Raw genomic sequence first — 23,521 nt, forward strand, 5'->3', positions numbered from 1 at the left:
GGGATTCAACTTACTGTGCATAGACCCATGGGGAAGAATTAGGATTATTGAGCCTACATGTTAGGAAGACAGATTTCCGTGCAAAGGAAGGGACTTTTTTGTAGTCAGACAAATAGTGATGCAAAGATGGAATGGGCTGCCTCCGAGTCCCCTGCCCTTCACTGGTGGTGTTCAAGCTCAGGCTGGACAACCCCAGCTAGGAATATCGGCAAACATCACAGTGAGGGCTCCAGCATTATGTGGATTATTGGACTGGATAGTCTATGATCCAGCCTTTTTGGACAAACTCAGCTATCACAAAGGGAATCATCTGGGCCCCCACAAGGCACAAGATCGCTTTCAGCTGTCATAAAATATGGCCTTGAGTGTGGTAAAGCTGAAAGGAAGTTTATACTTTAGTTGTTCTACATGGGAGCTTGGCCAAAAGGTCAAGAAGCAATATATTTTAGTAGTGTGCAATGGCCTGAGAGAGGGACAATTATTTTATTATGTGATGCTTCTTCTAACTGGGTGAGATCATATTCATGTTTCCAAGAACACTGCCCAGAACTTGTGGGGACTGCAGAGTGAAGTAATGCCATGCTTGAGCCTTTCAGGAAAATGGTGTGCTGAGAACAAACCCAACTTAGGATCCCTAAACACAAATCTAAGGACCTTAGCCAGAGCAAGGAATACAAAGATCCATAAAGACAGAAGTCTCAGAGATTAAACGGGGAAGTTATTTACCTAAAACATTTTCAGACAAAGTATCTTTAATGCTTGGATTTCCATCTTGATGATAAATGAAGCAAACCCACCATGATGTCCTGCTTCACTTTATACCATATCCTCTAATAAGGGATGGGGTCTGGGGTGTGCTGTAAAACCTAGAATCCTCATTTCCTCAGATTTTGTTTATGGTATTTTTCTAATTCTGTGAAAATACCTCTCTCTCTCTCTTTTCTCTCTCTCTCTCTCTCTATCTCTCTCTCTCTCTCTCTCTCTCTCTCTCTCTCTCTCCCTCTCTCTCTCTCTCTCTCTCTCTCTCTCTCTCCCCCCTCACCCCCAGAAAATCGCTGTCCCTCATACTTGACACCGTGATCACTCTCAGAACTGCAGAACTAATAGCCAGAAGCATGAAAACTTTATCTCCCTCAAACCACAAGAGGAACAACTAGAAGAAAGGAAAAGCAAAAGGACTCTGTGCTTTAAAAACCCACGGTCTCTTCAACCAGAGTTGTTATTTAGCTTAATTAAGTAAGAACTTTCTTATAGTCAGCTGTACCCAAGAAAAGAGACTCATGGAAACAAAGAGTATAATTGTGATTGCCAGGGACCAGACAGAGGAGGGGAGAATGCGGAGTTGCTATACAAAAGTTTCAGTCTTGCAAGGTAAAAACTTCTAGAGATCTGTTCTACAACATTGTGCTTAAAATAAACAATACTGTACTATACACTTAAAATTTTGTTAAGAGGGTAGATCTCATATTACATGCTTTTTACCACAACAAAAAAAAACACTTTTTTAACAACCTCCTAAAGTTAAGTCCAGCCAGGTTGTAGATTATAAAATCAATGCACAAAATCCATCGTATTACTTTATATAGCAATGGACATAAGGAAACCAAAAGTTAAAATAAGATGCCACTTTAAATTGCTCCAAAGAAAATGACACAAAACATGTACAGGATCTGTATGCTTTAATTATGTATATAATGAAAGAAATCAAAGAAGACCATGATAATTGGAGCGTTCATAGGTTGGAAGATTCAAAATAATAAGCGTGTCGATTCTCCCCAAATTGATGTATAAGCTTAGCACAATTCCAATCAAAACCCCAGCAGTAGTTCTGTATACATAGACAAGCTTATTCTAAAATTTATGTGGAAAGACAAAGGACCTAGATTAGCCAAAACCATGATGAAATCATCAGACATTGTGGAAGTTGCTACTTCCACTTTATTCACTTTGATAATCACTTCTGTGTGACTGCTTCACCTGCATACAAAGGGTCAGGGAACTGATAGAACACAGAACCCACTCACAAATCAACCATTGAACCCAAAAGATTTTATGGCCTTGTACCATGTTTTCTTTTCTTACTCTCTAGTGTAAGATCGAGAATAAGTCTAATCATGAAAAATTCACAGACAACTATTCCCATACTTCCAGAGGCCCTCATATTCCTCTGACTCTGCTGAGGATCAAATATAGAGTAGGCGGTTCCTTGTTCCTCATAATCCTTGAAAAAAAATATTTTCCAGTGATCCAATCCAGTCAATTAATTTAATTTTTTGTATTGCTTTGAAATAAAAGAATTATTTGTGCATAAAAATTAATCTGTAGCTACGGGACTTGTGGACACCCAGTATTTGCCTCCTTTCCCAACTGCAGTCTTGATTTAGGATGTTTGTTTTGCTGTTGTTGTTGTTCTTGTTATTGTTTTGGCCTTGCTGCGAGGCTTTTGGGATCTTAATTCCTCGACCAGTGATGGAACCCAGTGAAAGTGCCAAGTCCTAACCACTGGACGCCAGGGAATTCCCTGATTTAGGAGTCAAAAGCATGGAGTTTGAACACGCACAGTCTGAGTTTGAATCCTCTATATCCCAGTGACTGCATACTTACCTCTCCGTGCCTCTGTTTCCTCATCTATAAAATGAAAATTAAAATAACAGCCTCATAGGGTTGTTGAGGATTAAATGAATCAGTATTTGCAGAGCACTTAGAATAGTGCCTGGCACATTATTTCAAGACAAAATGTTATTGTTGGATCCCTCTTTAGGTAGAGATCACATGACTGCATTAAACCTTGTACTATTGTAACTTTCTGAAATGTGAAGCTGGCTGTTGTGATGACTGTGTTCAGAAATAGCACAGAGATAAACAGTACCAGGATTTGAACCTGACCTACCTGCCGGTAAGCTAATGAGAGCTGCAAAACCCAGACCACACCATGTCTCAAGTGGTGAAGAAATTTTCCCCTCTGTCCCCCCTGGAGGAGCCCAGGGAGTCCTCCCATTTACTAAGGTGCAAAAGAATTGCATTTTGTAGCTGGCCCCAGGATTTTTACACCTGAAAATAAAATTTTAGCCCCATAACTAAAAAATGTAATTTGTACTACATTCTACACTGTGCCTTCATTGCAAGGCAATGTTTAAATTAAACTAATAATAATTATTATTCATGAAGGGCATAATAATGGCAGATTACATTTATGTACCTTTATCTTTACTAAAGTATTTCATGAATATTATCTCATTTGTTCCTGATGAAAACCTAATTGATAAGAATTTGAGGTTTCTGCCTATCTTACAAGTGACAACTTCAACATCACATTCTCATAAAAGCCTAAGTTATGATCCCCACTATTATTCTCCAATAAAGCACTCTATTTACTCCTGATAATTAGAGGAAAGAGGGCCAGTTAATATAAAGGTCATAACAGCATTAAAGCTTGTATTGATGGAACATAGAGAAGGGCTTTGTGACTGAAGCATGGGACACAAAATGAGGTTGGAGAGGTAGCAGTGGCCAAATTTTCATATAGGCCTGAAGGCCATGGTCAGGAGATTGGATTTTATTTTATACGTAATAAAAAGTCAGTGAAGAGTTAGCAAGTGAACAAAATGGTCCAATTTACATTTTTTAAAACTAGTCTGGTTCTTATACAGAAACATTGTCTACTCATAAAAGGTCTTCTTTGATCACAAATCACTGACAAACAATATCTACCACTGTTATTCTGCCAACAAACTTTAAAATATAAAGAAAACAGATGATCTTCTATCAAAATATAAATTCCTAAAACTGACTCGATGATAAGTTGAACACCTAAGCAATCCAACATCTATAGAATTTGAAAAACTATATATTCAAACTCTACCGTTAAAAATGGCACCAGATTCAGGAGGTCTGCAGGTAAGTTATCTCTAAATTCAAAGAACAATCATTCCCATGTTATCCTATTTCAGAGTCTAGGGGGAGAAAAAACAGAAGTCTTCCTATTCATTTTACAATTCTATTATAATACTAAGGCCAAAACTTGACAAAGCTATTCCAATAAAGAAAACTAGAATGCTTATAGTTAACAAAAATTAAAATCTGAAACCAGATATTAACAAATCAAGTCCAGTAATATGTTGAACTAGATATATTCTATGACTAAGTAAAGCTTATTCCGGAAAATCAAGATGTCCCAATTTTAAGAAATATATTAGTATAATTTATTACGTTAAAAAATTAAAGGAGAAAATATGCAATTACATGAGTTCAGGCCAGAAAAATTTTTGAGATATTGGAACAGATATTCCTGAGCTTAAAATAACTCTACAAAATAAGAATGGTTTCTAAACTTGATAAAAAATATTAAACAAATCAATAAATTTGGGGGGAAAAAACAAAAATAATTATTTGCAGAGGATTTGGCACATGCCTGGAAAATACAAAAGACTCAACCAAAAAGCTATTGACCCTAATTAAAGAACTTAGTAAGTTGACTAGATATAGGTATATAAAATCTATTAAATTATTCCTATATTAGAACTGATAGGTTAAAAAATAAAATGGTGTGTGTGTGGTGGGTGGGGGTGCATAGTTAGAAACTATTCAAATAATGACAAAACCTAGAAATACATTTAACGATAAAGGTATAAGACCTACAGAAAATACAGAATAAATGAAGAAACACATTATAATTCTAGGACATGAAGATGGAAAGAATTAATAGCATTAAAAAGTCTATCATTCTTGGGACTCCCCTGGCAGTCCAGTGGCTAAGACTCCACGCTTCCACTGCAGGGGGCACAGGTTTGACCCCTGGCCAGGGAATTAAGACCCCACATGCTGTGCAGCGCAAAAGTCTATCGTTCTCAAGCTAACGCACAAATTTAACATAATATCAATTACGATCCCAAAATATTATTTTGTTTTTGGTATGAGGGTGGGGTAGAGGTTGGAACTGCATAAAATAATTCTCAAATTCACCAGAAGAATAAATGTCCAACAATTTTCTAAGAAAATTCTGGAAAAGAATAGTGATGATGGGACAAACCTGCCAGATATTGTCTACCATAAGGTTTGTGTAAACAAATACAGTAATTTTCATACAGGAACAGTACAGGAAAGTAGATCAGTGGAACAGACTACAGAACAAATTGAAGTATATTCAGAAATTTAACATTTAATAAAAACAGCACTTCAATTCAGTGGGTAAAGACGTATTCTTTAAAAAAAATTGGAGTTGGGACAAGCTGCTATCCATGTAGGAGAAAATGTTGAATCCTAAAATAAATTTCAGGCATAAGGAAGTAAATGAGAAAAAACCACAAAAATATTTTTTTTCTTTTTTTTTTTGGCGGCGTGGCGTGTCATGTGGGATCTTAGTTCCCCGACCAGGATCGAGCCCATGCCTCCTGCAGTAGAAGCGTACATAAATATATTTTAAATGTTGAAACATTTTCATTACTTTGAGATGTAGATCTTCCTAAACAAGATTAGAAACTCAGAAGCCACAAAGAGAAAAAAACAGAGTAATGACCCATAAAAATCTGAAGTTTCTTTACATAAAATAAGACCATAAACAATGTAAAAACACAATAAAAGGGAGACAAATGGTTACGTTTTCTAATATAGTCAATCCATGTCTGGAGTATTAGATGAATGGATAGGAAAGCGATTGGTTCTTATTTTATATTCTTTCAAGTGTTGTAATTATGGGTAGGGATTTCCCTGGTGGCACAGTGGTTAAGAATCCGCCTGCCAGTGCAGGGGACTCGGGTTCGATCCTTGGTCCAGGAAGATCCAACATGTTGCGGAGCAACTAACCCCATGCGCCACAACCACTGAGCATGCACTCTAGATCCCGTGAGCCACAACTACTGAGCCCACGTGCTGCAACTACTGAAGCCCACATGCCTAGAGCTGGTGCTGTGCAACAAGAGAAGCCACCACAATGAGAAGACTGCACACCACAACGAAGAGTAGGCCCCACTTGCCGCAACTAAAGAAAGCCCACGCGCAGCAACGAAGACCCAATGCAGCCCAAATAAATAAATAAATTTATTTTAAAAAAGAAAAGAAAAAGAAATTATGGGTAACTTTTACTTTTTGAGGTTGTTCAGTAGTTTTCAAATAATACTAAGAATAATTGAATTGGAAGCAGAAGTCAGATTATGATAGATTAAGGAAGCAAAGGGAATTGATAAAGTAGAAGAAAGTGGTGACAGGAAAACATGAGATAGGGGAGTGTATTTTTTAGATTGTAGGTATTTTTTAGATTGTAGGTATTTTTGCATATAGAGGAGAAAGAGCCAGTAGAAGAGAGACATGAAAGATGCAAAAGGGGGAGGGAATGAGACCCAGGAAACAGGTGGAGGAATTACTTTAACATAAGGGAGAGACCTCTTCCTATGAGATGGAATAGGATCTCTCACAGACAAGTTTTAAGGGAGACAGGAATAGAACAGAGATAATGCCTTTCTGCTGATGGTCTCCACTTTCTCTTTGAAGAGAGAAAGACTATGAATATATTGATGACTGAAAATGAGAAGAATGAAAATGGATAGAATTCCTAAAGAAAGTAGTGCATTTTAAAATAGCTGCTGTGGGGAAAGAAAACAAGCTGATCAAGGACAAATAAGAAGGTTTCTGAGCTTTGTGGAAAGCCTGGTGGGAGTTTGCATTAATGCCAGCCTGGCTGGTTATATAGTTTTCTCCAGCTGTATTCCTAAAACAGAGAGCAGAACACAAACACTGGAAGAAGGATTAACCTAGAGTGAAAAGCTGACTGGGTAGATGGGATGAGCGTGCAAGGGGTGGAAGGAATTGATGACATTACTACGACTATCAGTGAAATCCAAGCCTGGTGGGAAAAGAAATGAAGACGGGGGATCAGATAAACCAAGACAGTGGCTCCCAAACTATATTATGAACAGGGATCACCTTCAGAGGAGTTCAAGAACATACTCTGAACAATGCTAGCCCAGAAGGATAGAGGTGCATAGAAGCAGAGACTTGAGATTCCAAAACAGTCAAAAATATGGTAGAGGGAGTTAAGAATGTTCTGAAGGAAAGTTAGATGGCTTTGACCTTGGTGCATTTTCAACAGAGGAACGGAGTTTGAGTTTTCTTCAAATGCTGCTACCACACATTAGATATTCTTCTTTGCTTTAATTTCTCCATTAAAAAAAAATTAAGATGCAATTTTTCCCTCCTTGTATTTATTTAGTCAAGGGTTAACTGTCATACTGAGAAGTGTGAGGTTTTTTAAGACTACAAAAAAATGTTTACTCCACTTGAGCCTGAGACCTGATGAGATAATATACCCAGGAGACTGCCCAACCTAACAGTTTTCATCATTAGGAAGCAGATGGAATTTTGTTTGTTGTGGCTTTGCTTTTTTGAAATATGGTTAACGAATTGGAGCCTATAATGGTTAATTTAATGTGTCGATTGACTAGGCTAAGGGATGCCAGATAACTGGTAAAATATTATTTTTGGGTGTGTCTGAGGGTGTCTCTGGAAGAGACAAGCATTCAAATAGGTGGGCTGAGTAAAGAAGATGCCCTTGCCAGTGTGGGTAGGCATCATCCAATCCGTTGAGGGTCTGAATAGAAGAAAAGGAGGAGGAAAAGCAAATTTTTTCTCTGTTTGAGCCGGGACATCCATCTTCTCCTGCCCTCAGACACCGGTGCTCCTTTGGACTCAGATTGAATTAAACCAGCTTTCCTGGTTCACCAGTTTACATATGGAAGATTGTGGAAATTCTCGGCCTCCATAGTCATGTGAGCCAATTCCTATAAAAAAATCTCCTCTTATACGGAAATTCCTCAGTATCCACAGGGGATTGGCTCCAGGACCCACCTCGAATACAAAAATCCAAGGATGATCAAGTCCCATAGTCGGCCCTATGTATCTGCAGTTCCAAATCCACAGATTTAACCAACAATGGATCATGTAGTGCTGTTGAACATATTTATTGAAAAAAATCCACATATAAGTGAACCCAAACAGTTCAAACTCATGTTGTTCAGGGGTCAGCTGTATATACGTATATACTATTGGTTCTGTTTCTCTGGAAAACCCTAATACATTAAGTAATAACTCTAACACTAAACTAAGTGTGGTAAGGAATATAAAGAAATAAATGTCACGATATAGTCCTCAAGGAACTTAGAGTCAAGTTGCTACAGCCAAAGAAACAAGAAATAGTCGGTGAAAGCTACTGAACAGCAACCAATGAATCTTGTTTGTTGATTCATGTCATTTATTCATTCACTGTAAAACACTTCCTGAATCACAAATAACGGTGATTATGCTAGTGAGGAATGTCCATTCTTATCAGAACCTCACTAATTATGCAGAAGCCACCTAATTCACTCTTTGTATCTGGATTGGCAGTTTTTCTTTTTCTCTATTTTTTAACATTTCCATTTCCACAGGCTTAAAGGTTGTGGAATGTGGCTTTTCTTTTCAGAAAATCTAGTTCCAGCATTGTTCCCTCAAGCTAGCAATTCATAGGCTTTGAGATTTTAGTTTAGTGTGACCATTATATTTGTTTTCATAGTGAGAAAATCTATGTCATTTGGGGCACTGGCTCAAGGTAACATGATGAGGGCATGGACCCCTTCCCTGAACTCACTAACAAACTTAAACCATAATTCCTGAGCAGTGATTGAGGCAGGAGATGAGATGGTGCCAAAGTCACACCATCACCATTCAGAGAACTTGCCAAACTTACTTCAACTTTTTTGTTATTGTTGTTGTTGTTAGCACAAAACTTTAATGGATAAATAAGGACCAGAATATATAGCACCTAATTGCCCTCCAAACTACAGACAATGTTGTCACACAGGCTTTTGGCAATCCAAAAGGAATAGAGTTGAAGCAAGTAACAAGGGGAAATCAATATCCTATTCATGTTAAACCTACCCTAATGCCTCCCTTATGTGACTCACCACACAAAGAATCACTCCATTTCTCTTCAGGTAGAACACGGGGACTCTAAACTTTTCATTTATATATATTAACTTTTAAGAACAGAACTTCACTTAATGAAGCTATTACCTCTCTCTGTAAAACTGGTGGATTAGTAGCAGAGTTTCCAAGCCCTTCATGTAGTTTTTTCATTATAAAACATAGTGATTCAATATTTTTATACATTATAATATGATCACAGCCATAAATCTAGTTACCATCTGTTACCATACAAAATTAGGGAAGCCCAAATTAACAGTGGAGACAAAAGCAAGGATGAAAGAGGAATTTGAAGGCTCTGGCACCTACAGCTATAGTAAACATTAAACACAACCTAACTTACATCATTGGCTCCCCTGGTTCTCAGGCCATTTGGTTTGGACTGGACTACACCACCACTGGCTCTTCTGGGCCTCCAACTTGCAGACGGCAGATTGTTGACCTCTCCATAACTGCATGAACTAATGCCTCATAATAAATCTTCTTCTATATCTATCTATCTACCTATATCTGTATCTATATCGATAGATCTCTATCTCTAAATATATCCTATTGGTTCTATTTCTCTGGAGAACCCAGACTAATACAGACCCTCTCATACTTTCAAGTGATGGTCATATTAAGAACAATCTACAGTACAGTATAGACCAGGATATGCTGGAGGCTCTCTAAATTAGTAGGAGGAAATTGAAATTTATTCATAGCCTAAATGAGCTCAAGAACCCTTGAAAGTTCTTCTAGTCTACTTCTTGCTTTCTCTACCTCTTGATGCATCTAAATATCCATCATTATTAAACAAAAGGTAATTAAACACCAAACTCCACTTGCTAAGAAGAAACTGAAATTATACTATTCTAAGGCATTACAATTGGAGAAATGACAGCCCAGCTGCCTAAGATAAGGCACTGTCATACTTCTGGGAATTAAAAGATAAAAATATTCTCTCCTTTCTTGAGGTATCTGGAGGTGATGGTCTCCAAAGGCTAAGGCTTAGGGAGGAGAAACAAAGAGGACCATTAGAGTAAAGGCTTTTCCTCCTAAGGAGAGTTGGCCTAATAAAATTATTCTCTCTAAAATAAAAATCAAGACCACATGAGGTATCACCTCACACCTGTCAGAATGGCTATCATCAAAAAGTCTACAAATAATAAATGCTGGAGCAGATGTGGAGAAAAGGGAACCCTCCTACACTGTTGGGAATGTAAATTGGGACAGCCACTATGGAAAACAGTATGAAGGTTCCTTTAAAAAAAAACTAAAAACAGAATTACCATATGATCCAGCAATTCCATTCCTGGGTATATATCCAGAAAAAATGAAAACACTAATTTGAAAAGATACATATACCCCAATGTTCATAGCAGCGCTATTTACAATAGCCAAGACATTGAAACAACCCAAGTGCCCATCAATAGATACTTGGTTTAAGAAGGTGTGGGATAAATATACAACAGAATATTACTCAGTCATAAAAAAGAATGAAATATTGCCATTTGTAGCAACATGGATGGACCTAGAGAATATCACACTAAGTGAAGTAAGGAAAGCATGCTTAAACTATTTCTAAATACATGCGTTGTCTACACTGCATAGAAATCCAAGGGATCTGGGGCAGAGTGGGGGTGTAGGGGATGGATGCATGTTGTAGAGTGAAATAATATATGGTATGAGAGAGGCTTATAATATACAGGAAGAGACAAAATATTTACATCCTAAAAATCGCCAGTGAACGCATGTCAAGATTTGTCAACTGTGCAAGTTGAATATATACAAGCTGAAAAACAAATACCATAGGATATCACTTATATGTGGAATCTAAAATATAATGCAAATGAATCTATATGCAAAATAGAAACAGACTCACAGACATAGAAAACAAACTTAGGGTTACCAAAGGGGAAAGGGAGGGGGGAGGTATAAATTAAGAGTATGGGATTAACAGATACAAACCACTATACATAAAATAGATTAGCAACTGTATAGTACAGGGAACTATATTCAATATCTTGTAATAGCCTGTAATGTAAAATAATCTGAAAAAATATATATATGTAGATTTATATATATATATATAACTGAATCACTTTGCTGTATACCTGAAACTAACACAATATTGTAAATCAACTATAGTTCAATTTTAAAAAAATATTCTCTATAATGCCCTGGGAATGAGAAAATTTCTGACTTCCCTTAAGTGGTTCTCCCCCATGCTCAATTTATTCATAGGAAGAATTTTCTTTCCTGTATATTTAAACAATAACACATAAATGTTCCAAAATTCTGTGGGAATATAAATGAATTTAATGTAAAAGGAACTAGTCATGCATTTTTTTCACTTAACATATATTGAGTACTTCCTGTGTGTCTGGCACTGCAAAGAGATGAAAAAGGACATGAAGCATCACCCTGACTGGAGCAGAGTCACGGAGAGATGCAACATACAAATATGTGACATTTCACTCAGGACCCAGTAAGGAAAACAGAAACCACTCCAGGTTTTTCAACAAAGACCATTTGAAGTAAGGAATTGGTTGCACAGGTGATGGAAGCATTGATAAAAACAAAGAGGGGTGGTGAAGCAACCCAGAGATTAACCAAATCAGGAAACCACTACCAACCACACCTAGAGGATAGAGGAGATGTTAACAGAACCCAGAAACCTCAGAAAAGATGCAGCCCCTGCTGGAAACTGGAAAAACGCTCTCAGAAACACAGAAAGAGAGAGAAGGAGAGAGACCCAGCCCTCCGCTCCCTGCTTCCAGAGCCTCCCTTAGACAGACTTAGTTGAAGTAGGTTAGTAAGGGAGCCAGAGAAATTGAGATTGCAAAAGAAAGGTGAGGAATGAGCCTGAGAACAAAAGGAGACGACTGGTATATGAAGCAACATCCTTGTAGGTGAGCCTAATATGCACGCTTACTTTGTCATACCAAAGCAAGCTTCCAGAAGCCCTATTTTTGCAAGAGAATTCCGTAGTCACATGTACCTCCTGGAGACCAGATTGTCCCCAAGAAAATCTGATTACACCTCTTCTATGTATCCCATCAGCTTGTATATATTCAACTTGCACAGTGGACAAATCTTGACACGTGCTCATTAGCGATTTTTAGGATGTAAATATTTTGTCTCTTCCTGTATATTATAAACCTCTCTCATACCATATATTATTTCACTCTACAACATGCATCCATCCCCTACACCCCCACTCTGCCCCAGATCCCTTGGATTTCTATGCAGTGTAGGCAACCCACGTATTTAGAAATAGTTTAAGCATGCATTTCAGGAGACTAGCCTAAGGTAACTGTTCATGAAAACAATTATCCATGGCCAAGTAAGTTTGGGAAAACCATATATTGTATTTTCCTCTTAGAGATTTACAATGAAGGTTGGTTAATTTAAAGACTCAGAGAAGTCCTCCAGGGTTTCCTATGTTAATTAAGTTAACACAGAACACATTTGTTCTTACAATGCCTATGAATACACTTTGCTAAACGCTGATTCCGATCATGTCATCACAATGTCAGTCTAAGCATCAGTAGCATTTATTGTTCAGGGCATTGTGTGAGGTACTGCTGGATGTATTGGATTGTAAGATACAATCTATTCCCACAGATGATTATAATAAAGTTGAACCAGAACATATAAATAAAGAGATAAATAATAATTTAAGGCACCATGGCATAAGTACAGCAAGGGTGGTCCAAACAAAAAGTACAGCTAGGGTGCATGGGAGGCAGGATTGCTGTAAGCTAAGTGTTTAGGGAAGGTTCTAGAAGAATATGAGACGAGTTAACCCTTGGGAGAAAACACACACACACACACACACACACACACACACACACACACAGAGGCAAAACTATGGATGGCATATTTGCAATAAATAAGAAGACTAGTTAGGAGTTTGTACAAGTACATAGAGTAAGAGTGTAAGCAGACCTTGCTCCAATTTCTATAGTAAGGATCTGGATCTTTATCATACAGGCCAAGAGGAGGTCTTTGAGTGAAGAGGAAACATTTCAGAGGCAAGTGTATTTACAGAAAGTTGTGCTGCCCTCAGCAACTAGAACAAAAAAGGCTTTCTTGTTGACCTCTTAGCTTAGGTTCCCCCAAAAAGCAAAGCCTGAGACAAGGTCTGGGGTAAAGGTATTTTATTTTGGGACGTGATCCCAAGGACCCTGAGCTGCAGACTGAGAAGAGCACAAGAGGGAAGGGGAGAAGCCAATGCAATCAAGCTCCTCGCCCCTGTGGGAAACTGAGGCTTGATCCCCCAGGACCCTCTAAAAGAACCATGAAGAATGCATCTCTGAATTGTTCATGCAAGAGATTAAAGTGAGAAATATCTATCTATCAATTCCGATCACCCTTTAATTAAGGGTTGCTCTCACATCTGACGGTTTGTATATGCTCCAGAATGCCCAAATGGGTTTCTGCAGGCATCCCACTTAGTATAGGCAGAGCAGCCCTAGAGCAAAAAGTAAGAAATACACAGTGAGGCTCAGGTACAGTGTTTTCAAGTTAACACCTGCGTGCAGCTGGTGACCCCAACTATGGCTGGAGTTCAGAGGGGTCCAAGAGGATATCTCCATAAGTGATGTATGATATAACCTCCAAAGGAAGATCAATCCAGTCCAAAACCTTATTTCCAGGTTCCTACCTGATTCCTTTTTCTTAAGTCCTTTGTACCACGGTTCTTGCACGTGTGATCAACTCCAGGGTTTTAGCATTGTTCTTTTTTCCCTTTCCATTTTCCCCTATCATTCCAAAAAAAAAGAAAATGAAAATAACCAAATCTTTTGCTTCAACCTATTTATACACAAAAGAAAGAATATTCAGATTTGTTTAATAAGGTACATATGATGGCAAAAAGACCACCAGAAGTTTCCAGACAAGATGTGCATGCTCTGTACATAAACAAATACTTCCATAAGAAATTTTTCAATAACTTTTACACTTCTAGGACAGTTCTGCATCTCCAATCGACCAAAGCACTGAAGTCACTGTCCTGCTCATCACTCCAGAACACGTCTGCCTCAGCAGACACCACACTTGAAGAGGTAGTTCTTCAAAACTGCCCAAACCAGCAATATTCATCATCCATTCATTCAACAAATATTTATTGAAGACCTACTATGATCCAGGCATTGTTCTAAGTTCTGGGAATAAAGTTTAATAAAGTAGACTAAGTCTCCGGTCTCATGAAACTTACAATCTAGTTGCAGGGGAAATACACAAATAAATATCTAATATGTTGAGTGGTAACACAAACTATGGGGAAAGAAAAAAAGCAGTATAAGAGAACAAAGGATTGCCATATGAGGAACGGAAGGATGGGTATTATCATTTTATATAGCATAGGTTATAAAATGTGATATTCGCACAGAGGCATGAAGGAAATGAGGGGATAAGCCATGTGGATATATGGGGAAGAAACCTACCAGACATAGGTAAAACAAGCACTAAGACCCTGAGGCAAAGCATGCTTGGCCCATCCAGGGAAGAGTGAGGAGGCCAGTGCAGCTAGAGTAGAGTGAGCAAGGAGGGATGTAAAAGGAGAAGGGTCAGAGAAGCAGCCTCTGGTAGATGGGATATGACATAGGGCCCTGGAGATCCTTATAAAACCAGGTTTTACTCTGATTGAAACAGGAAGTCATTGAAGAATTCTGAGTAGAGGAGGCACATAACAACTTATGTCTTTAAAGGATCATTCTGATTACTATAGAGAATAGATGTAGTGCACTGGGGTAGAAGCAAGGAGGCCAGCTGGGAAGATAGGCTAGAGCTGATGATGGCCCAGATTAGGATAATAGCAGTCGGGTTCCTGAGAAATGGTAGGATTCTAATTTTCAACATAGTTACAAGATTAGCTGATGGATTGGATGTGCAGTATAAGAGAAAATAAGGAGTCAAAAATGACTCCAAGATTTTTGACCCGAACAACTAGAAGAATGAAGCTGTCATTTAACAAGACAAGGAGGATTGTGGGCTTGGGGTTGGAGAAAATTAAAAGCTTAGTTTAGGGCATGTTAAATATAAGATATTTGTTAAACAAGTGGGGATGTCAAATAGGAAGCTGAACATAGGCAGTCCTCTCCCTGCACAATTCTGAAACTTTGCACAAATTTCAGTTACCACAGTTTCATTAAATAACAGCAGTCCTCCAAGAGTGTGGCTTGAATTCCAGTTACCCACAGTGTATTAACTATGAGTAACTGCAGAAAGTACAACTCCCCTGCTTCCTTGGCCCACAGATCACCACGTTTAACAGATACACATCATGATCAGCGACAAATCACATCACTTCTTTCGGAGTCTGTCTGTGATTGGTCACTGCACATCTTTTTTTTGAATATATAAATTTATTTTATTTTATTTTTGGCTGCGTTGGGTCTTCATTGCTTGAGCGGGCTTTTCTCTGGTTGCGGAGAATGGGGCCACTCCTTGTTGCAGTGCGCAGGCTTCTCATTGTCGTGGCTTCTCTTGTTGTGGAGCACAACTCTAGGCACGCGGGCTTCAGTAGTTTTGGCACACGGGCTCAGTAGCTGTGGCTCGCGGGCTCTAGAGGGCCGGCTCAGTATTTGTGGCGCACGGACTTAGTTGCTCCGCAGCATGTGGGATCTTCCTGGACCAGGGCTTGAACCCTTGTCCCCTGCATTGGCAAGCAGATTCTTAACCACTGCGCCACCAGGGAAGCCCAAGCCACTGCACATCTTTTATTCAGTCCCCACACAGAATGCAAAGTGTGTTGTTGTGTTGTCTCCTTATCTCCCAGTGATAAACCCACATGACATTCCACCATAATGGGTATTCAAAAGAGGAAACTGGTCAACAAAGATGAAACTGTAGCAAAGAAAAAAGTGGTAACTCTGGAAGTGAAATTTGAATCAAACATAAATGGAGTTATAGAAGGAATAGCTGACCTGGCTACCATCAAGAGACTCTACACATGCAGCCACAGGTGCCTAGTGAAGGCAAGCTTATGGACACAAAGGAGGAAAGCAGTTGTAACGAAAAAGATGAAAGTGTCCCAGAGGAGTGATCCTGGCAAAAACCTTCACTTTAGAGAAACTCTTGGAGATATTTCACAACACTGAAAGCACAGAGGCTAAAATGTTGGAAGCTGATCCAAACTTAGAAAGGACTGTGATAATTTGCCAGGGTATAGAAAAGATGCTGGCTCTGAATCACATTATACAACAGGAAGATGGCAAGCATGGTTCAAACCACTCTTGATAAGTATTTTACAAAGAAATAAAACACTAATTCTTAATGTTTCTAATATTTTAAATTAGCATACTAAACTAAATTTAAAATAGTTTTTAAATATCAGTTTTTATTTTTTCATTTCCCTACACATTTATAACTGACAGTAAGAGTTTTTACTTTCTGACGACATTTTTAAGGTTCCAGAAAAATCATAATTTTTCCCATTGATTATTAAGAATACTTTGCACAGTTTCAGTTTGCATGGTCATTTTTATGGTCCCACAGTGTGCAAAGTGAGAACTGCCTGTATGTGAATTTGGAGTTTAGGAGAAGAAGTCCAGGCTGGAGACATAAATTTGTGAATTATCACCGGATAGATGATATTCCAGGATGAGATCACCTTGAGAGTGAGTGTAGATAAAGAAAAGGTCTAAGGACTGGGCCCCGGGGAACTCCAATGATTAGAGTTTAGAGAAAGGAGGAAGAATCAACAAAGAAAGCTGACAGAGAGTGCTAGTGAACTAGAACAAAAACCGAGAGAGAGGTGTCCCAAAGTCAACAAAGGGTTGCAAGGAAAGAGTAACCAACTGTACTGCTGATGAGACAAGCAAGACAATACCTAGGAATTGGCCACGGTATTTGGTTGGCAATATGAAGGTCCCTGGTGCCTTGACAAGAGCTGTTCTCACTAAAGTGATGGGATGAAAGCCTGATTAGAGTGAGTTCAAGAGAGAATGAGAGGAGAGGAAATGGAACAATGACCACAGACAACCCCTCTGAGGAGACTCTCTGTAGGTAGCTGGAATAAGATATGAGTCCAGAGAACTGTCTTTTTAAGACGGACACTGTCACAGAACATTTGTATGCTGACTAACGCAATTAACTGGAGAGTTGATACTAGGAGATGTTGATGCCAGGAGAAGGAACAATTATTAAAGCAATGTCCTTGAAAGAGGGTAATATCTTATACTCAAGTGGAGAAGCTTCCCCTAGACTCGGACATGGCCTAGCAAGAGGGCCAGACTAAGGAATTCTTCAGGATTCAGTTGGCTCAACTATAAAATGAGACTGGATTACACCAGAGGTTTTCAAAGTGTGGTCCCCAGACCAGCAGCATCAACATCACCTGACAATTTTGTTAAAAATGCAAATTCTCAGGCCCCACCCAAGACCTACTGAATCAGAAATTCCATTCTGGAGGTGGGCCTAGCAATCTATGTTTAATAAGCCCTCCTGGGGATCCTGATGCACCCTAAGGTTTAGAACCACTGGACTAGATGATCTTTAAAATATCTCCTGGCTCTATCTTCTGTGAATCTTACACTTCAGTAACCTATTCCTTCCAATATCTATTAAGATTTCATAATACTGAAATATTATTTTTAAGTAAAAGTTCAAGAACCGAAGCTGTTTTCTAACTTTTGTCAGTCCCCAAGAGCCACATCAAACAATAATAACATTTATGTGTCTTAAAATCATGTTTATTCCAATTTCCAACACAACTTTTTCACGGTAGAGTATTCAACTTAGCTTTGAGGACATCAGTAGAGACATATATCAGTAAAGTATACTTTTAATGAAAAATCTTTGGGAATTAAAAACTATTGCTCTCAAGTTGTTTGGCATTGTTTTGTATTGCTTGGAGTACATTATTCCCCAGGAGCAGAGCAGACAAGGAAAGACAGGTGACATTAATCCCGTCCCACACTGTTGTTCTTTGTGAACCTGGGTCTCTCTAGCCACACACTTGGAGGAAATTCCATACAAACAGAGGAAGCCAGACTCTTTCTGGGAGAACTTAGTAGCTGACTTACTACATTAGACATTGATGCCTGCTAAAGATAAAACCTGGGAAAAGACCTCAGGTCCTATTCTCCATTGTTGCTGCCTGGGCCAGTGTGTATGTCTCAACCACGCACATTTCCCTGGGTGGGGGGGCGTCATCAGTGTGCAGCTGTGACAGGATTGCTGATGTTTACAGTAGCAAGCTAGCACTGCTTTATGCCAAATCGTGTTGTTTCTTATTTTAAAGATGAGAACAATTCCTTCTCTCCCCCACTCCATTGTTATTTGGTTTACTAGCCTTGCAGGAGAAGGAAGCAGTAAATTACTAAAGCAAAAAAGTGTAAATCTCACCAGGGTGTGCTCCTCAAATTTGGATGAAGCTTAGCATACCAATCTGATGTGACGATACAGAAAACAGATCCTCTCTGCTCCGTGGTAAGTTGGTTTGGGAAAGCGAAATGAAAGTCATTAGATACTTTCCTGTGTCAGTGTCCGCGCTTTTCTAGAAGCTCCAAGTCTAGCCACCTGTCCTAGTGCCTAGCTTGATGTCTCCAGAAAGCAAACCGGTTAGGGAACAGTGAGGAGCTGGCCAAGGAGAACACTCAGTGCCAGCAAGCCCTCTCTTGAAGCTTTTCCAAACTCCTTTCCTTATTTAATTCCATTAGTTAATAGCAAATTCTCCCATCAGTGTACGTTAATAACGATGTACTGGGGCGGGGGGGGAGGGGGGAGAATAACAATTTCCTTAATCACAAAGAAAAAGAAAAGAAAGGAAGATTTACCTTAAAGCACAAATTATTTTCAAACCACATCTATAGAAAGCCAGTGTTAAAAAGAGGCCAGCAGATGCATAAACAACTTACCTATAATCTGAATAAGTCATCTACTTCCTCTATTCAACCATCCTTTCCTGAACAGTGTCAGTTCCAGCCTGGCTCTGCCACCTCCCTCTACTTTAGTGGGTCTCAACCCTGGCTGTACACTGGAGTCACCTAAAGAGCTTCAAAAACTACTAAGGCCTGGGTCCCACGCCCAAGGATCCTGAGGATTTGTAAAAGCTCTCCTTTGGTGGTCCTAAAATGCAACCAAAGTGGAGACACTGCTCTGATACCTCCCTCTCTTTTCCCCTCAGCTTCCCATCTGCCCTTCAAGACCAGCACCTCGGGCTTCCCCCTCCCTGGGAGAGGATGAGATAATAAAGGCGGACCTAGTAGTTCTCAGGACACTGACTCCCAGATTGACTGATATAAGAACCACTCAGGGCACTTAACAAAACATACACATTCCTGGGCTCCTCCCCTGGAGATTCTGATTTAGTAATTCTGGGACGAGGATCTAGAATCTATATTCACCCCCATGAGGTTCATATGAATAGCAAAGTTTGGGAAACACAATTTTAGGTCTTTTCTACCCAAAAAAAAGGTCCATAGACTAGCAGCATTGGCATCAACTGGGACTTGTTAGAAATTCAGACCCTTAGGCCCCATCCCAGACCCACTGAAGCAGAATCTGCATTTTCACAAGATCTCAGGTGATTCATATCACATTACAATTTCCCTAGTTGGTTTCCCTTACTTTGATCTCCAAAGCTTTGATTCTTCATTTTCACTATTAGATTAATTCAGACTCACCTCTCCATTGCAATGATAAAGAATTACTCGTGAGAAATAATTATATTGAAACTGATAAAATACATTATCTGAATTATCATAAATGGGCCAATTACTTTACTCTGGTGTTAGTAATATTTAAGATGAGCCTTAGGGAGGCCCAGCATCAACTCAAGAATTGAATGTTGCACTCGGTTCAATAGACAATAATCTATATAAAAGCATAATAAACACTAATTAGAAGCTCAGGGTTGGAAAGAACTTTAAAGATGACAAAGTCCTACTATTAGTCTGAATCACTACAAATCCCCAATCAAGCAGCTGTCCAGTTTAGACAAGAACACCCCTCAATGACAGGGAACTCATTACCTCCCTAGGCAGTCCATTTCATCTTTGGTCAGCTCTGACCAAAAAAAAAGAAAATCATACATTGAAAAATGATTTCCCTGTATTTCTTTTAAGTAGAAAGGTTTTTTTTGTTTTTGGAAATTTTTGTAGAATTTTAGAGATCATAGGACAGTTTACAGCAAGGATGCAGCTTCTCCACATGTTTAACTTTTTGCAAATACAAAAAATGTTCAGTAGGTGGCAGGGAGCATGCTGGCACTATGTACACACTAGTACATGAAACACATTCTCTACCCTCAACGTACTTGTAGCCTAATGACATACAGAATAAATCAGGAGTCATATACTTTGTGATATGTGATAAAATAGGGGTAATGCAGGACCACAGGAGCTTATCAGAGGGTACTTAATCCAGTCTGGAGGAAGAAAGTCCCTGAGAAGTGACCTCAAACCTGAGGCTGAAGCATGAGTAGCTGTAAATCAGTGTTGCCAATTTTTCCATAGTAGGAAATTGTTTTATCTTTTCTCCAATGCTATACTGAATCTCACTTAACTGGCAATAACTTTCTATATACTTTTGGTTTTCAAAGCCTAAAAGAGGCCAATGCAAAAATGTAATCTTATATCTGACTTAAAGGCTCCAGCACCTTCCATGTGTTAGGACTGGGAGGAGAATGAAGGAAAAGGGCAGGCATCTCTTTATCTAACTGGACACAGTAATGGTTTTCTCAGTGTGTCTCTGGTGAGCATGGACTTCTCTTGATGCAAGCTCTCTTACGTGCGCATGTGTGAGTTCCTCAGAGAGCCCTGCAGTCCTCTCCACCACACAGTTCCCAGACACTCCTGCTCTTCCACCCTCACCCATCCGTCCATCCCACAACCAGTGCCCCTTGCTCACAGGTAAGTCCTCTTGGCTAGGGTATTGGCAAGATGTCTTAACTCAGCTACTTTCCATGGCGTCCACTCTCTAGTTTGAAGGACACAAAATCAACACACACACAAAAACTCATATTTCTAAATACTAGAAATAAACAATTAAAACCCAAAATTTTAAAACAATATCACTTAGAATGTCCCCAGAAGAATTAAATGCCAAGTTGTAAACCTAACAAGAATGTGCAGGTTCTGTGTGCTGAAAACTACAAAATGGTAATGAAATAAGACCTAAATAAATGGAGGCACATACAGTGTTCACAAATCAGAAGACTCAATGTACTTAAACTTCTCCCCAAACTGATCTACAGATTTAATACAATTACAGTCAAGATCCCAGGAGAATTTTTTGTACATAAATACAAGTTGGTTCCATAATTTAGATGAAGAGGCAAAGGAGGTATAAGAGCCAAAATAATTTTGAAAAAACAAGAACAAAGTTGAAGAACACACACTACTGATTTTAAAATTACAAATAAACATGGTAATCAAGACAGGATGTTAATGAAGAAGGAATGCAGCCATAAATCAATGGAACAAAGTAAAGACATATGCAAATATAATCAATTGATTTTTGAAAAAGGTACAAAGAACATCAACAGAGAAAGAATAGTTTTTTCAACAAATAGTTGTGTAACACTTGGACATCCATATGCAAAAAAATTAACTCCTTCCTAAACCCTACACTTCATACAAAAATTAAATCAAAATTAGATCACAGAAATAAATGTAAAACAGAAAACTATAAAACGTTTAGAATAAAACATAGGAGAAAATCTTGATTACCTTGGGTTAGGCAAAGAATTCTTAATCATGACACTAAACACACAATTCATTTATAAAAATTAATAAATTGAACTTCATCAAAATTAAAGACTTTTCCTCTAAAGCTCCTCAAAAGCTAAACATACAATTACCATATGACCCAGCAATTTCACTCCTAAGTATACAGCCCAAAGAACTAAAAGCAATAACTCAAACAAATACTTGTACATCCATATTCATTGCAGCATTATTCAAAATAGCCAGAAGGTGAAAACAACCCAAGCGACCATCAAATGAATGGATAAACAAAAATGTGGTATATACCTACAATGGAATATTATTCAGCCTTAAAAAGAAATTAAATTCTGATACATGCTACAACACGGATGAACCTTGAAAACATTATGTTTTGTGAAATAAGCCAGTCACAAATATTACATGATTCTGCTTATATGAGGTACCTAAAACAGGCAAATTCATAGAGATAGAAAGTAGAATAAAGGTTACCAGAGGTTGGCAGTGGGAGGGAATGGGAGTTATAGTTTAAAGGGTACAGAGTTTCTGTTTGGGGTGATGAAAAATTTTTGGAAATAGGTAGTGGTGATGGTTGTACAATATTGTGAATGTAACAAGTCATGCACTTAATAATGGTTAAAATGGCAAATTATATATATACATGCACATGAATTTTCCTCCGCAATTTTGAAAAAAACACAATTTTTAAAAAATGGGCAAAAGAGTTCAACAGATACTTCAGCCAAGAGGATATAGAATGACAAATAAACACATGAAAAGACGCTCAACGCCATTAGGGATATGGAAATTAAAACCATGATAAGGTATCACTACACACCTACTAGGATTACTATAATTAAAAAAAAAAACCATGTCAATACCAAATACTGGATGGAACAACTGGCACTCTCCTATGTTACTGGTGGGAGTTCAAAATTATAACAGCCACTCTAGAAAGCAGTTTGGCAGTTCCCTGTCAAATTAAACATATACATATCATATGACTCATCAATGCCACTCATAGTTATTTACCCTCGACAAATAGAAATTACATTCACCCCAATACCTGTACACAAATGTTTATAGCAGCTCTCTTCATACTAGCCAAATCTGCAAATAACTGAAATGTACTTCAGTGGGTACACGGGTAAACAAACTGTGGTCCCTCTATTCAATGGAATACTAGTCCCATCCAATGGAATACTAGTCAGCAACAGAAAGGGACCAATTATTGATACTGTCTTAGTCAGCTCAGGCTGCTATAATGAAATATCACAGAATGGGTTGCTTAAATAACAGACATTTATTTCTCACAGTTCTGGAAGCTGGGAAATCGAAGGTCAAGGTGCTAACAGATTCAGTTCTTGGTGAAGGACCACCTCCTGAGGCAGAGAGAGGGGCTCTGATGTCTTTTCCTCTTCTTTTAAGGGTACTAATCCCATCATGGGTGCTCCACCCTCATGACCTCATCTAAACCTAATTATCTCCCATAGGCCCCAACTCCAAATACTATCACATTAAGGGTTAGGCCTTTAACATATGAATTTTGAGAGGACACAAACATTTAGTCTATAACGGATACATACCACAACATGAATGAATATCAAAGACATTATGCTTAGTAAAAGAAGTCAGTCTCAAAAGGTTACATACCGTATGTTTCCATTTATATGAGATTGTAGAAAAGGCAAAACCACAGAGACTAAGAACAGATCTGTGGTTGCCAGGAGCCAGGGGTGGGGGAGGATATGACAATAAAGGGTCAGCATAAGGGAGTATTTGGGGTGACAGATCAGTTCTGTGTCTTAACTATGATTGTTGTTACAAAATTTCATACATGTTAAAACTCTTAGAGCTGTATACTCCCCTGCAAAAGTCAATTTTCCCCATGTTAGTTTAAAAATTAAATTAAA

The 23,521-nt window shown here is 38.5% G+C and overlaps 1 long non-coding RNA gene across 2 annotated transcripts in view; it reads right to left on the bottom strand.

The window, feature by feature from the left end:
* The window catches only part of LOC141276187 (uncharacterized), a 449,573-nt gene that overhangs the window by 298,555 nt on the left and 127,497 nt on the right, over nt 1–23,521 (bottom strand). Inside the window, exon 3 of one of the 2 annotated variants that reach the window (XR_012325350.1) lies at nt 13,604–13,700. The exons of the other annotated variant lie outside the window; for it this stretch is intronic. This is a non-coding gene — a long non-coding RNA (uncharacterized lncRNA). The remainder of the gene's footprint in view (nt 1–13,603; nt 13,701–23,521) is intronic. 2 annotated transcript variants of the gene reach the window in all.

Source organism: Tursiops truncatus, chromosome 13, assembly GCF_011762595.2.
Source record: "Tursiops truncatus isolate mTurTru1 chromosome 13, mTurTru1.mat.Y, whole genome shotgun sequence".
In the NCBI taxonomy this organism is placed as follows: Eukaryota; Metazoa; Chordata; class Mammalia; order Artiodactyla; family Delphinidae; genus Tursiops; species Tursiops truncatus.